A 14,837-nucleotide genomic window follows, 5' to 3' on the forward strand; every position below is an offset into this window, starting at 1 on the left:
GAGAAAGGAAAGGAGAAAGGTAAAGGACAAGGAAAAGGAGAAGGAGAAGGAGAAGGAGAAGGAGAAGGAGAAGGAGAAGGAGAAGGAGAAGGAGAAGGAGAAGGAGAAGGAGAAGGAGAAGGAGAAGGAGAAGGAGAAGGAGAAGGAGAAGGAGAAGGAGAAGGAGAAGGAGAAGGAAAAGGAAAAGGAAAAGAAGGAGAAGGAGAAGGAGAAGGAGAAGGAAAAGGAAAAGGAAAAGGAAAAGGAAAAGGAAAAGGAAAAGGAAAAGGAAATCAAAATCTGGATATAAACAGATCTTTTTATAAAGTACAGTTATAAATACAAAAATAATATTGGAGTACAAAAGTCCACATATTCCCTACCCAGCTCTGAAATTCCAGATGTTTATAGGAGTTTAATATTTTGACATGTTGATTGGAAAGCTCTGACCCACACTCCTTTCTTTGAGCATTCATTGTTAGTACCGAGCATATGTTGGCACACTGCATGTAGAAAACATGTGACTGCTGGGTCTGGTTCCCACCCAGTAAAAATATGCTCAGGGCTATCGTGAGCCTTATTTATTTTGCAATAGGTTACAAAATACCTTTCAAAATTACTGATACAAGGTTTTAAGCAGATATGCGCTGAATTTCCTAGAAACTATTAAGGTAGTTATCAAGGTTATCAAGCAATCAGTTTTAGATAATGACTAGTCTTGCTATATATTTTCTTGAACTATCACAGTCATATAAGAAACAAGATAGTAGAAAAGGTTCTGATTTATTTATGTTTTCAGCTTAGCACCAGCTGGACATCTGATACTGCCCTTTATTTTAGTCCTTGGATAATAGGAAGCTTGACATTTCAGTATATTTCACAAGCAATGAGTGCTGGCATTTCTTCACTTTTTTACCCAGAGAAAAAATACAGTAGTAGAAGGAACTTTGATTTATTTTCTAATAAAGATTTTTAAAGATATTTCCTAGAGGAAATGTATCACAACACATTGAAAACAGAGCCTTCCTTTGTCAAAATTAGACCAAATGTGGTCATTTTAAGTCTTGGAATTTCTTGTAAAAAACTCACACTTTGCACTTTAAATATTTCTTATTAAAAATAGCAGGAAAGTCCTTTGTAGTCTTCATGGTATACTATCTACTTTTTTTGCGTAGATTCTTGATGGGATCTGAAATTTTTCACAGAACTGACAAAGAAAGTGTCATTCATGCATCTTTGTTATGAAATAAACAAGAAACTCTCAGACATTAGTTCAGAAATATAAATTATCTTTGAAGTAAACAATCCATACATTTTGAGACTCATGCTTAAAATCTACAAGAATAAAATAAAATAAAATAAAATAAAATAAAATAAAATAAAATAAAATAAAATAAAATAAAATAAACATATGTTAATGGTGCTGGGACACTGAAAAACAACTGAAAAACAAGTTTGCTACTCCCACTTGTGTCCATGCATGAGAAAAGAAAGTCAACAGAGAACTAAGAACAGTCCATACATAACAAGAGTACTTTCATTCTCCATCATTTAATTGAAACTCTGTATTGTCTCGTCTTATTTTCATTTTTTAATGTTGTTAGGGCAAAACAATATTTCTGTTGCACATGTATATAGCATCCAAAATAAACTACTATGTAGTCTTCAAGCTCCAAAGTAGTACACTTAAATGAAAATAAGCTCACTGTTTTGTACAGTCAGTACTGAAAATGTGTCAGGCGTTCAGACATTTCAGACCCAGGCATTTTAGTCTTACAGAATACTGTCATGTTGTCCTCAAGCTTTACTTCTTGCTTTGGTACTTTCAAGTTGTATATCAAAGATTAATCCATTAAAATTTAAAATGCAAATTAAAAAAACACCTACTTTAGTCTCTAGCACAGATAATTAAGAATCATCAGAGTAAGATTTAAATTTCTTAAAAATGAAAAAAATCTTGAATAAAGAGGCAGGATGCAACTCAAAGCATTTTTTCTTGATCTTCACTGTTGTGTGAAACATCTGTCTATGTGAAGGTGTGCGTACCTGTGTATGCTAAAATAGGAATGGACAGAAGATTGTGAGAATCATGTTATTTTAAAAACTTCGACTTATAAAGACCTGGAACCATCACATTATTCACACAAGTCAGTGAACTGTTTTTGTTTGTATGTTTGTTTGTTTTTTTAAAATGTTTTACTCTAAAATGAAGTTGTGAGAAAGAGAAGTTATAGTCCTCTACAGTAAAGTAGCAAATTATGTTCAGGCATTCTTAATAAGAGCTCAGCCACTGGAGCAAAACAACTCAGCTGGAATGCAAAACAAAAACAAACAGGAATGCATCTCCAGTGCAATTTGAATTTAAAAACAGCGTCAGGAAACTAAAAGAGAATGAAAACTGCCCCAGCCAGTCCAATGAGCTGTTCCCAAAAAGTTTTAAGGCATACCAATCCTAGATTCAGAATCCTCAATGTTTCTGTGGAAATCCAAATACAATCCCAAAGAAACCCAGAAAAAAAAACTTCAAGCATGACTTCAGAGACAGTCAAATGCCTCTCCAAGCTAGTAGCAAGTTATTCAGAAAGCAGCAGGAGTCTTTGATTCGATTTTTATCACAAATAGCCACATTCATGTGTCTACATCTCCTTTTTACATCCTGATCAGCAGAAGACCTCAGGCTGCCATAAATCTTCAAAGCTAAACCTTCTAGTTTTTAGCTAGTCTGAACACACCCATTCTTCCAATACAGAGTTCTCTTGCCTTCCTTGTTTTGTTCTGGGCTGTAGCTTTCTACATAATTAGGTTTCACATATATGCATTGCTGCATTTTGAAGAAAAAAAAAAAAAAATAACACAAACAAGAATAATAGAAGCATTTCTGGTAAGAATAATTTTTTCCACATTAGACTGAACTAGTTATAGCCAAAAAAATCTTTGTTCTTTAGCTTCTAGCTATGACAGTGATTAAGATCTTATTTATAAATATTTAGATTACATGTATTTTGCTTTTAATAAACAACATTTCTTTCCTCAGCTTAAAGGTACTGCATATCATCAGACTGTACAAGTAATTCACCATAGGAAATATAAAAATGTAGAGGGAGGTACACCCACTTCTCTGAAAAGTCAATAAATTTGTTTTTCTACGGCAGTTTTTCATATAAAGTATTGCCAAACATCAATGTCTAAAATATTAAACTTCCTACTATTATTCATGAACTGGACAATACAGAAGATTATAGAAGAAGCATTCTAAAACAAACAAACAAACAAACAGTATTAGAATTTTCCTGTCTTCTAACTTCTTGTGCTATATTGTTAAAACAATCTAGATTGTAGAGAAGCCTCCGAGTTTAACATTTCCACATAAAATGCCATATGGAACAAACAGGTTTCTTACACATGGCTCTACAAAGCCACAGTTTGCTGATTATATGTACTGTGTCTTTAAAGTTCCAACTTTTCAAAAACATCGAATGTCTGCCATTTGAATATGAACGGATAGTTTGTTCTTTATCCCAAATTCAAAACTTTTCACTAAAATGTTATCTTGAAGCCCGATTTTCTCTAAAGTAAGTTGAAAATTTGGTGTCTTGTGAGTAATCAGAATTCAAAATTTTAGAATTATTCAATTAGAAATCTAACAGATGGTTAAGAAATTAATGTTCCACATCCTTTGTGTTTTAACTGATTTTCATTCTTTCATTGCAACCTAGGAGAAATTTTGGCCAGAATAACTTCATTGATGACTGAATAAAATGCAGGCTTACTTTGCTTTACCTTCTTGTTTCTTTTTTTGTTTTGTTTTGTTATTTTTTCCATTAGAACTGTCTAAGTCAATGCTGTCATGCATAACTTATTTTCCATTTATATGAGATGAATCTCAAGGATATGACATTTTAAAGAAAACAACATTTGATCCTACTTAATCACAGTTGCCTAAAACACTACAATATTTCTGTGCCCTCAGTTAACATCTTCTATGTCAGGTCAGCAAACTCTGTTATTTTGTCCATCATTTCTTTTGAACATAGTAAGATATAGATGAGCAGGAACTGATTGAAATCACTTTGTCTTGATTAATGATAGGGATCTCCAAGACTTAGAAATAAGGTACTGGGAAGACACATCATTACAATTCTAGATAGATAACCATATGTGTGAGATGCAGTCTTGCTAGTTTGGAAGTCAACACCAATTTTGCTGTTCTCTATACCCATCATTTCTCCCCTCAAATGAAGATCTATCACAATCCTATCAGAACGTTGTGTCTATGCTATCACCCTACCTATACTTAAATAATAATTTGTTTTTCTAAACATGGGTTCACTTCCTCATTGCACATAAAAGGTGTTTTTCAAGTCCTCATCATAGCTAGAGCCAGCCAAATCTCTATCATCCTTTACGTTGCCAACTTTGCTGTTTCAGTCAAGCATATGATCCCCTAAATAGCCTTAAAGGTCCACTCTGTCAGATGCAGATCTGTAAGTACGCTACACTTTCCCGCCTCCAACATTGTCACCAGCATCCACTGCTGGAGTTCAAGATTGTAAGTCAGGACATGAAATGGAAAGAATAACGCTCTTGCTAACTCAGTACAGTACCAAGTTCATAGTCAGAGCTTAAAAACAAACACATGAATATAATTTATATATTCTTCAAAATTGTAAGCCACTTGTCTCTCTTTATTCAGAAATCCATTCATCTTTTGTCCTTTTGCTGAAAACCATATGTAAAAATAACTAGATTTATTTTATTGACAATAAAGAACAACAAAAATACGTTCCTAGAATGATTCTTTTTCGAGTTTTGTGTCAGAGAAATAGCAATATAATGCATTTTTAAACTTCTGAAAATAATATATTGTGTTTAAATGAATATTTTACTATATGTTTTATGTCAGAGAATTGATAACGATAACAACCCTCATGAAGAATAGGAATAATATGTGCATGTACATAAAAGATAAACCAGGCAAGGTTAGAACAGGCAAGGTTGGGCTAGAGAACACGTGAATGTAAAACAGAAATCATTCATCTATTTGTAGCAGAAAGAACTCTCAAAACTGGTTTTTCAGGACGTGGGCGGAGGAGATTCTGTTTTGAAAGAAATTAAGCTTTGGAACTGTCCCTAATGTATGCTGAAAATGAGCTGCTAAGTCATAACTCAAATTTGTATGTGCTTTGTAGTTAGAAATATATGATCAGTTTTAAATGTGGTTTTTATTTTTTTCCTTTTTTTTTAATGGAATGTAGAAGGAAAGTAATAATTTTAGATTTTTTTTATTAACCTACTTCCTTTCACTTTGCTACTTTTTTAGTGAAGAACCTTTCCTGTTTATGCATGGGTTCAGTTAAATGTGTGGATAAGTCATAATATCAAAATAGAATAGATACTTCTACTATACCTTTTGCAAAAGTGGAAATGATTTCTGAATACTTCACTAGCAGTGTATTCTTAAAAAGCAAACTATTGCCATTTTTCTCTTCAAAATCATATAACTAAGGCAAATTCAAGTAAATGAGATTTTAATAATTTTTAATTTCATTTTAGACAAAAATTCTGAAGAAAGAATAAAGAAACAATAAACCAAGCCAAAGAGCAAAAATGACATTAAAACAGCAATTCATGAAAAGTGGTCTGAACAGTGAGTTTGTCATGACAGAAATAACACTAAAATACAATACAATTAGTAATAAAATGTAAGTAAGCAATTAATTAAGATTGTGTGGGTAAGAATAAGAGTAATTAAGAGTATGGGTAAGAGACTTCAGAAAGGTCTAAGAAATCTGAAGACCTAAACTACGATACTTTAAGGGCTGAGTTTTCATAATACATTCTCGGCACTTCTTGAAAATCATAACCCTTGAAGTGTGATCCTAAGTTGGACACCCAGAAATCACAGAACATCTGAAAATGTAGGACTTTTGATACATGATAAAGCAGATATGATAAGCAGAAATATAAATGCCTTACCTAGATATGGCAGAAGTTTGTGTCCTAGTGTGGTTCAGTGTGGTAAGTCAACCTGGAGATACCCGCAAGTGAGATACAGTCAAAGCAGATGGAGAGCTGAACTGTTGTTCTCCATCCAGCTGTCTGAAAAGACAAGAGACTTCTCCTTCAGAGGCTGAGTCACTTAAGGAGGAGGTAGGAGGTGTGGAAAAGGGTGGCACCTTGTAGAAATACCAAATCAATTAAAAGTACCGGTAAGTTGTTATACTTCTGTGCTTGCTGTACTTTTCAAGTGCAATAGGGCTGGGCTTCACAAAATAAAATACTTGCGTACACCTTGAAACAGAAAACCAAGCAATTACTATCTGAAACAATATACTACTCTCATATGGATTTGCTACAGAAATATATGTTGCAGAGTTATAGGGCTGCATCTCATGTAGAGGGTTTCAGGTATTTACACAGGCAAACACAAAGAAAAAGTGCATTTCAACACAGGAAAAATCTGCTGAAGTGTTGTGTGGGGAAGGTACACTGGAATCTGACACATATTAGGTATTTGCTCTGTTTGCATATGTGGGCAGAGGCAAAACATCTGTGAGGGAAAAAACCCTCCCACATGAGATCTTGTTCCAAGTCTCTTATCTGTGCATATTTACTTTCTCCTTCAACACAGCCGATATTAAAATTAAAGAGACTGCCTTTGCTTTTTATTTTGTTTGTTTGTTCTTTATAATAACTGCACTTTGTTTCTCTGTAGGCTAAAACTGACTTACTATTAATAAAGACAGTAGCAGTAAACAATCACTTCATTATAGAATCACAGAATGGTTTGGGTTGGAAGGGATCTTAAAGATATCTAGCTCCAACCCCCCTGACATGGGCAGGGACACCTCCCACCAGAGCAGGTTGCTCAAAGCCCCATCCAGCCTGGCCTTGAACACCTCCAGAGATGGGGCATCCACAGCATCTCTGGGCAACTTGTGCCAGTGCCGCACCACCCTTATAGTCAAGAATTTCTTCCTTATATCTGATCTAAACCTACCCTCTTTCAGGTTAAAGCCATTCCCCCTTGTCCCCACTCCCTGACAAAGAGTCCCTCCCCAGCTTTCCTGTACTTTAGGCCCCCTTTAGGTACTGGAAGGCCACCTTAAGGCCTCCCTGCAGCCTTCTCTTCTCCAAGCTGAACAACCCCAACTCCTTCAGCATGTCTTCACAGAAGAGGTGTTCCAGCCCTCTCGGTATCCTGGTGGCCCTCCTCTGGACTCTTTCCATGACAGAAATGTTGTGTAAGACCCCACAGTTCTGTTTGAGACAAAGGGTCAGTTCTTAATGTAACTTTTATAAACCTTGTTGTATATTCACTTATTGTATATTCGGGGAGCTTTTGTAATGAAATATGCGAGATGTTGTTGTACGAGATGCTGTGTCACATAGTCCTACTGTCTTTTGTGAAACTTAAGACCTTTCAGTACTAAAAAAGCAAACTCTGACAAAAGCAACTTAGTAAATGTATCTTTGGCCATGTTACTAGTCCTTATTTGTGCTGATGGTTCTCTCTTCACAGGCTTGGTAGTTAACATGAAGTTACTGTCTAAACATGGGTTATATCTGATGAAATGCAGCTGATGAAGCCACAGACCAGAAAACACTAAGTATAAACTACTAACTACCACAAGTTTCACAATTAATGAATGCAAGCATACCTTTCTGAACTTTGTACATCTCAGCCTCCAGGTTTCTGAAAATGAAAAATATTTACAGCAAGTGTGTTCGAGTACGCTATCCTATATCTTTAAATTTTTACAATCGAGACGAAAATGTTTTGAATGCATCTCTTCATACATATTGCAGTTTTACATTTCTAACATGCATGCCTCCCAAATGAAACAGAAGTCCTTCTTCATAAGCAGTGCACAATGGGAATTAAGTTAAAAAGAAATTCTAATAATGTTTTCAGTTGAAATGGAAAAATAGCTTTGATTTGTAACAACAACACCTGAGAGTCAGAGTATGTTTTTCTTTTGAAGGATTCTTCTTTCAGAGTCCAGGTGCTGGATGACATCACTTTGTCAGCATTTTCAATTCAACCAAAAACGTTCTGTTCCCAAATCAGAGATGAACTTAACCTGTCTCACAGCACTGCTTTCTTTGGCCAAAAATGCTGAGAAACACAAAAAGAGATGCAACCAATAGTCTAGAGAAATTAAATAGATACTTTCCTGTGTTTATAACCTTTGAACTCAGAGAAAAAAAAAAAAAGAAAAAAAAAAACATGGGACGCAGCAAGCCAGTTCTGCTACCCAAAGTAAGTCAGAGGCTTACTTTAAGAAAGTCTTGCTGGCATGACAGCATAGAACCTCCGTAGGAAAATGCATAAATATAAGGAATTCTATCAATGGTACTTACCTCAGCTTAGGAAAAAAGCAGGCCAGACTGTCTGATCTGCAACAGTCAGTGGATTCATTGGTTGGTAAATTTTTGACATTAGCTATGGTAATTATTTAATGCTTCAAAGCTGGAAAAAGAAAAAAATATATATATATATTCTTCAAATTAAAGCAAATATGACTAACTGCTAATCATTCTGTCTGATTTTCTCTATAGTAATTGTACAAGTATTTTACCTGGTGAATGAGGAATATATAATGCAGGAACACGTATCAGGAAATGAACATCTTGAGCATAAGTGTAGAGTGAAAGTGACCCATAACTAATTCCCGTGAACTAACTTCCCATACTTTGAAGAAATTTAGCTTTCAGAAATTCAGAGGAACTCAGTTTTTGCTTCTGGATCTCAGTATAGCCCACAGATTGTGTGAACAGTTCTGCAGTCAGCATTAGAGAATAGTTTTGTTTTCAGTCCCTAGTTTAAGCCCATATTTAAGTGTAGGTGGGACAGAAACATAGAGTGAAACAATTGATCAGATTATGTAAATTTGAATCATGTCTCCCTCAATTCATTCCTTGCCTATAATAAAATTCCTGATATAGCACAGATAGTATTCTGGACACAGATTTTTCAATGTCAAAACACAGGAATGCAAAAAATACAAGTGAACATATGTCTCTGTATTGTCCACCAATGACTTTCAACTAAAGAATGCAATTTACCTAATCCAGTAGTTCACAGCATTGGGCCATGCTGTCCTATTGATGTATCAGAGCTGAAGGAATTCTTTATGAGTTCAAACTATAAGATAGCTTTGATGACAACGGTGACTAATTTCATATCTACCCATTGCCATTGTGCAAATACTCTGCTTCTTTCAAGAAAAAAAAAGAAAAAAGAAAAAAAAAAGCTTCTTTAAAAAGTAGATACATACACAAATAGCCACAATCCTCAGCTGATACAATGGGGTGTAACTCCACCGAAATCATTCAATCATTCTGATAGCATGATTCATAGTAGCAGAGTACATGGTCTGACATGGCTTATGAAGGAAAGCGAGAAGTGACTTAGAATTCTTCCTTATATTAACTCATTTTAAAATAAATAAATAAATAAAAAATAATATAGACACATTAGTGATTAGTAATCAGAGGTCTCTATCTCATGCTGATCAGACTGCTAGCAAAGTTTGGAGGCCATTTCTTAACAACTTTTTTTTAAATCAGGTTTATTTTATTTTTTTTTATTTTAAATTCTTTTACAATCAAGCTTCTTTAGTCAGTCAAAGAATTCTTAAAATGCCTCCTAATAAATTTCTAGTTTCCAGTGGGCAGTGTTGACTTTTAAAATTGTGTGACACTGGCAGAAAAGTGTGCATAACTCATTCAGAAAGGCAATCATTTAGATTTGAATGGCTTATTCACTGTTATTAAAGTCAAGCCCATGTAGCATCCTACAGTGATAATACGTTATTGCCCTTTCTGATTCCTGCCTCTCTCCAAACAGGATAGTTGTATTCTATGTACTTAGCTTTAGCTTATACTTTTCTATAAAATCCATGACTCTCTACAGCTCCTAAGATGTATTTTCTCTACAGGATTTTCTTGTCATTTTTTGTTGGGTTTCCATTTTTACGGACAAAATATACTACAAAGTATTGTTCTACCTCCACATCCTTACTAAGGATAGAGTGGCTATCATCGGGTGCCCATCATATGAAAACAGCATACTGCAGCCTAGCCCTGTTGAGCTGTTATGCAGGTACACAAGAGAGAGACAGGAATGAGCAATGACTCAGCAGGCAACTTTTCGTACAAATACTGTTCTGTGACTCCTCCCGAAAAGGGAGGAATACTTTACTGAATATATTATTTTCATAAACACAATCCTCCAAAAGAAAAGTCCTTTAATACTTTGGACCTTCCAGTTAGGATTGCGAAACATGTCTTCTGGGACATCAGATGCTATTATTGTTATTGTTGTGTCCAGAAGACTTAAAGACATTCTAGCAAGTGGTGTTCTAATTTTTTAGTTTCAAGATACAAATAAAATAGCTACATTTATCCTACGTAGCTAAACATACCAAGCCCATTCCCTGGCATAAGGGGAAGTGATAGAGCATGGTTTGCATCCATAGGGCTAAATTTTCTTTCCAAAAAGAACTGTGTAGCCTCATCCTCGCTCCTATCAGAAACAATACAGGGCTTCTACTAGAAATATCCATACCTAAGTTTTTGTGGGTTTTTTTGTTGTTTGTTTGTTTGGTTGGTTTTGTTTGTTTGGTTGGTTTTGTTTGTTTATTTGTTTGTTTCAGAAGGGACTCACTGGCAAGGACAAAACTATGTCAAGGAGTACGCTAACAGATAATGGCGTTGACAAATGGGGGATATTGCTCAAGTCTACCCCTACTTAGTTAACGAGTATGGCCCAACTCATTTAACCCGATTTTTCCCAAGTGAATCATGTTTAATATAACTTGTGTCAAAAGGTGACAAAATTATAACATACAGAGGTGTCAGCAGTGGATGATGACTGGTTTCCAGCCCGCATGGGTTAGCAGGCAGAAACAGATAGTTAATGTAACCTTTATTTGGGAGGAGGGTTGTACTTCTGTGCTACCAACATATTTTTCTTGCTAAGGCTTGGTCTAGGATCACCTACATATGTATGCAGCAGTTTTAACAAGTAAGTTAAAAGGAGAGTGTCATTTAGGGAAGACAGAACCCAGCCCAGCAAACATAAAGCTACTTAGGTAAGGAAGTGGTGCTCATGCATGGGGTGACATCTTTCCCTTGAAGGTGACTCCTCCCCTCATTTCCACTTCAGCCCTACTTCATAAAATAAGGGTATGCTTAGGACTTTTGCTATGTCTGTGTGCAGAGGTACATTTCAACCCTAGTGACAATAGTTTACCAAGGGAACATATTGCCAGTGGGTACACCCTTACCAAGACATTTGTGACTCAGAACTAGGCTAGAAATAGTTCATGAATCCCAGTAAGATTCACAGCTGCAACAGAGAGGAGATAGAGGAATAAGAAATATGCTTTTTTTCCACAGGTAGGTTATTCCATCATTAGATCCCCACAGGATTTCTGTAACCATCTGTAGATTTCTTTTCCCCTATAGATTCTGGTTCTCCTGCACATGGGAAGACATCTCAAAAACAAAAAAACAAAAACCTACCAATTTGATGGGAGATGTCCATGGGCATCCTAGCTCAGACTAGGATGTATGTTGTAAAGGTAGATAAGCAATTTCCTGGGCAGTCTTGCAAAGCCTAACTACTGGCACTGCCGAGAGCCTGCACTCCTTTTTAATAACTCTTTTTCCTCCCCTGGTGTTCAGAGGTTAGAATTTCTCTGCCTAATCTGCCTGCCAGGCTCATCTCAGAATATGCCTAAACCTATCAAAGGATAGAAAGAGAAAGCAACAACCTTCCAATTTGGAAAAATCATTTAGATTTAGACTATTAAGCCCAAGTTCACAGAATCATAGAATGGTTGAGGTAGGAAGGGACATTAAAAATCATTCTACCCCCTCTGCCATAGGCAGGGATGCCACCCACCAGATCAGGTTGCCCAGGGCCTGGTACGACCTGGTCTTGAACACCTCCAGGGATGGGGCATCCACAGCTTCTTTGGGTAACCTCTTCCAGTGCCTCACAACCCTCTGAGTAAAGAATTCCCTCCTAACATCTAATTTAAATCTCCCCTGTTTTAGTTAAAAACCATTCCCCCTTGTCCTATCATTATCTGCCTGAGCAAAACTACTCTCCATCTTTTTTTACAAGCCCCCTCTAAGTATTGAAAAGGTGCAGTGAGGTCAGCCTGGCACATTCACTTCTTCAGGTTGAACAGCCCCAGCTCTCTCAGCCTTTCTTCACAGGAGAGGTGCTCCAGCCCTTTGAACATCTTCATGGCCCTCCTCTGGACCTGCTCCAACAGCCCCATGTCCTTCCCCCACCCCAGGTGGGGCCTCACAAGGGCAGAGCAGAGGGGGACAATCCCCTCTCTTGACCTGCTGGCCAATTCTCTGTTGATGCAGCCCAGGATGCAGTAGGCCTTCTGAGTTGCAGGCACACACTGCTGGCTCCTGTGAAGCTTTTCATCCACCAGAATCCCCAAGTCCTTCTCTGCAGGGCTGCTCTCAATGAGTTCTTCTCCCAGCCTGTACTCATATCTGGGATTGCCAGGTGCAACACCTTGCACTTGGCCTTGTTGAATCTCATTAGGTTCACATGGGCCCACTTCTCCAGCCTGTCCAGGTCCCTTTGGATGGCATCCCTTCCTTCTCTTGTATCTACTGCACTACTCAGCTTGGTGCAAACTTGCTGAGGGTGCACTCGGTCCCACTGTCTATGTTGTTCATGAAGATATTAAACAATACCAGTCCCAGGACAGACCCCTGAGGGACGCTGCTCATCACTGGCCTCCACCTGGTCATAGCTATTGACCACCACTCTCTGGGTGTGGCCTTCAAGCCAACTCCTTTTCCAGTGAATAGTCCACCCTTCAAATCCAATTTGGAGATCAGGATGTCATGTGGGACTAGATGATCTTCAGAGGTCCCTTCCAACCTCAGCCATCCTGTGACTGTGTCAGAGGCCTTACAGAAGTCCAAGTAGGTGACATCAGTCAGTCTTCCCTTGTTAACTGATGCAGTCACTCCATCATATAAGACTACCAGATTTGTCAGGCACAATTTGCCCTTGGTGAAGCCATGCTGGCTCTCTCAGATCACCTCCTTATCCTGCATGTCTTAACATCACTTCCAAGAGAATCTGTTCCATGATCTTGCCAGGCAGAGAGGTGAGGCTTTCCGGTCTGTAGTTCCCCAGGTGTTCCTTTCTATCCTTTTGAAAAGTGGGAGTGATGTTTCCCTTTTTCCAATCACCAGGGTCTTCACCTGACTGACAGGCCTTTTCAAATATGATGGGGAGAAGCTTGGGTTCAAATCAATCCTCCTTTTGAAAGCAGCCCATTTTTGCCAGTAAGCTACTTTAACGGCTGAGTTGTAAGGTGTCTTCCGTGGGAGGGATCACAATCACCACAGTTATTCTACTTCCGTAAAGTTTAAATATTCACTGGAGAGAATAGCTCTACAACGCTTTTAATAAAGCATACAGATATTGATCCCACCTCTGCCTAAAGGATTATTTATATATTATATTTGGATTTTTTCCCTTTATTTTTATATGTTATTTTTCAGAAGTTTATGAATTGTGTGATTGAAGTATTTAGAGAGGAGGATCATTTTGTAATATCAGGTAGAAAGAGCTGTTGTGCAGAGACAAAAAAAAAAAAATTAAACCACTTTTAGTAGATTATGTTTCTGTTAAATTGAGAAAAATATTTCAGTAAGTCTTAGGCTGATACAAAACACTAAAATGCACACCCCATAAGGGTGTGTTTTATGGATTTTAAAAATTTATTTATTTATTTATTTGCCAGCCCAGCTTGCATTTGCTACTGCTACTGCAGATTGCCATTCCTGAGGAAGACCTTTTGGCTGGTAAGTGTAAGGTATGCACTTGGTTGTTTAACCACACCTTCCTGAGTACAGGAAGGAGCACTATCAGAGCTTTTTCATATGCATTTTTTAAATGCTAGGAAATCAGTAGTGACATTGCAGATGTATTTGGCAGCCCATTGTTCTCCCAAAAGGTGTGGCAGAGTTCATAATCTAAAGAAGGAAAAAATAGAAATACTATAAATAGTATGCAAAGTGTCTAAACAATTTCACTGCTTTTAGTTGCCACAGAACATGGCTGAGCAGTTTCTGCTGTTTCCTTTTCTAAAATTGCTTTGTAGAGAAAACATGCTAATCATAGCAGGTGCCAGCACATTTTATGGCAGATATATAATCTTCAATGTTAATAGTCCTGCTTTTTGCATAATTTGAATACCTCCCTGCTCTGCAAATGAGTGGAATATCTTGCAAAAATCCCTGAAAGTCTCATCCATAGTATGCTAATCCTGCACCACTACCATTACTACCTTAGCTTAAAAAAAAAAAAAAAGTTACTAATAAAATCAGTTGTCTAAAGAATATTGTGCTGAAAATCTGGCTAAATCAAGTGACGTTTGCATGGTACCAGCTGAATGGCTGTAACCGGTTTTGTAGCTTATGTTATTGAAAAATAGCTTATTTGTTAATGTGTTATTAACAAAGAACACAAATGGGAGTGGCTAAAGAAATTAAAATCAGACTTTGACCAATAGTAGGGGGACTGTAAGAATTATGATTAGCTGTGCTTTTTCCTTAAAGAATAAGCAAGACTTTACAATATCCCCATCACCTAGAAATCCTCATTGAGAGCTCTAGGAAAGAAGCAAAGTTAGCAGCCTCAAGGAAGACATCTTGTTAAAAGATGCTAGAGGAGAAATTGAAGAGAAGAATGTGCCTTCCTGCTACCTAACTAATATTTTCTTAAAGCAATTTATTGTCCATGGGCACTTTAAATACATTGAAGACATCCCCACAGGCTGTTCTTTTAATAGAGTACATAC

General features: G+C 36.9%; 1 protein-coding gene across 9 annotated transcripts in view; it reads right to left on the reverse strand.

The window, feature by feature from the left end:
• The window catches only part of SCEL (sciellin), a 96,892-nt gene that overhangs the window by 46,187 nt on the left and 35,868 nt on the right, over positions 1-14,837 (reverse strand). For 3 of the 9 annotated variants that reach the window (XM_066987300.1, XM_048047482.2, XM_048047478.2), the window contains exons 2-4: positions 8,344-8,452; positions 7,641-7,675; positions 5,956-6,078 (exon numbers count right to left, since the gene is read on the reverse strand). The gene's annotated coding sequence lies outside the window, so the exon portion shown is untranslated. Of the gene's footprint in view, positions 1-5,955; positions 6,156-6,186; positions 6,271-7,640; positions 7,676-8,343; positions 8,453-14,837 lie in introns of all 9 variants that reach the window. The other 6 variants (XM_066987306.1, XM_048047479.2, XM_066987294.1 and 3 more) reach the window with 4 other exon arrangements.

Source organism: Anser cygnoides, chromosome 1 (assembly GCF_040182565.1).
Source record: "Anser cygnoides isolate HZ-2024a breed goose chromosome 1, Taihu_goose_T2T_genome, whole genome shotgun sequence".
Taxonomy (NCBI): Eukaryota; Metazoa; Chordata; class Aves; order Anseriformes; family Anatidae; genus Anser; species Anser cygnoides.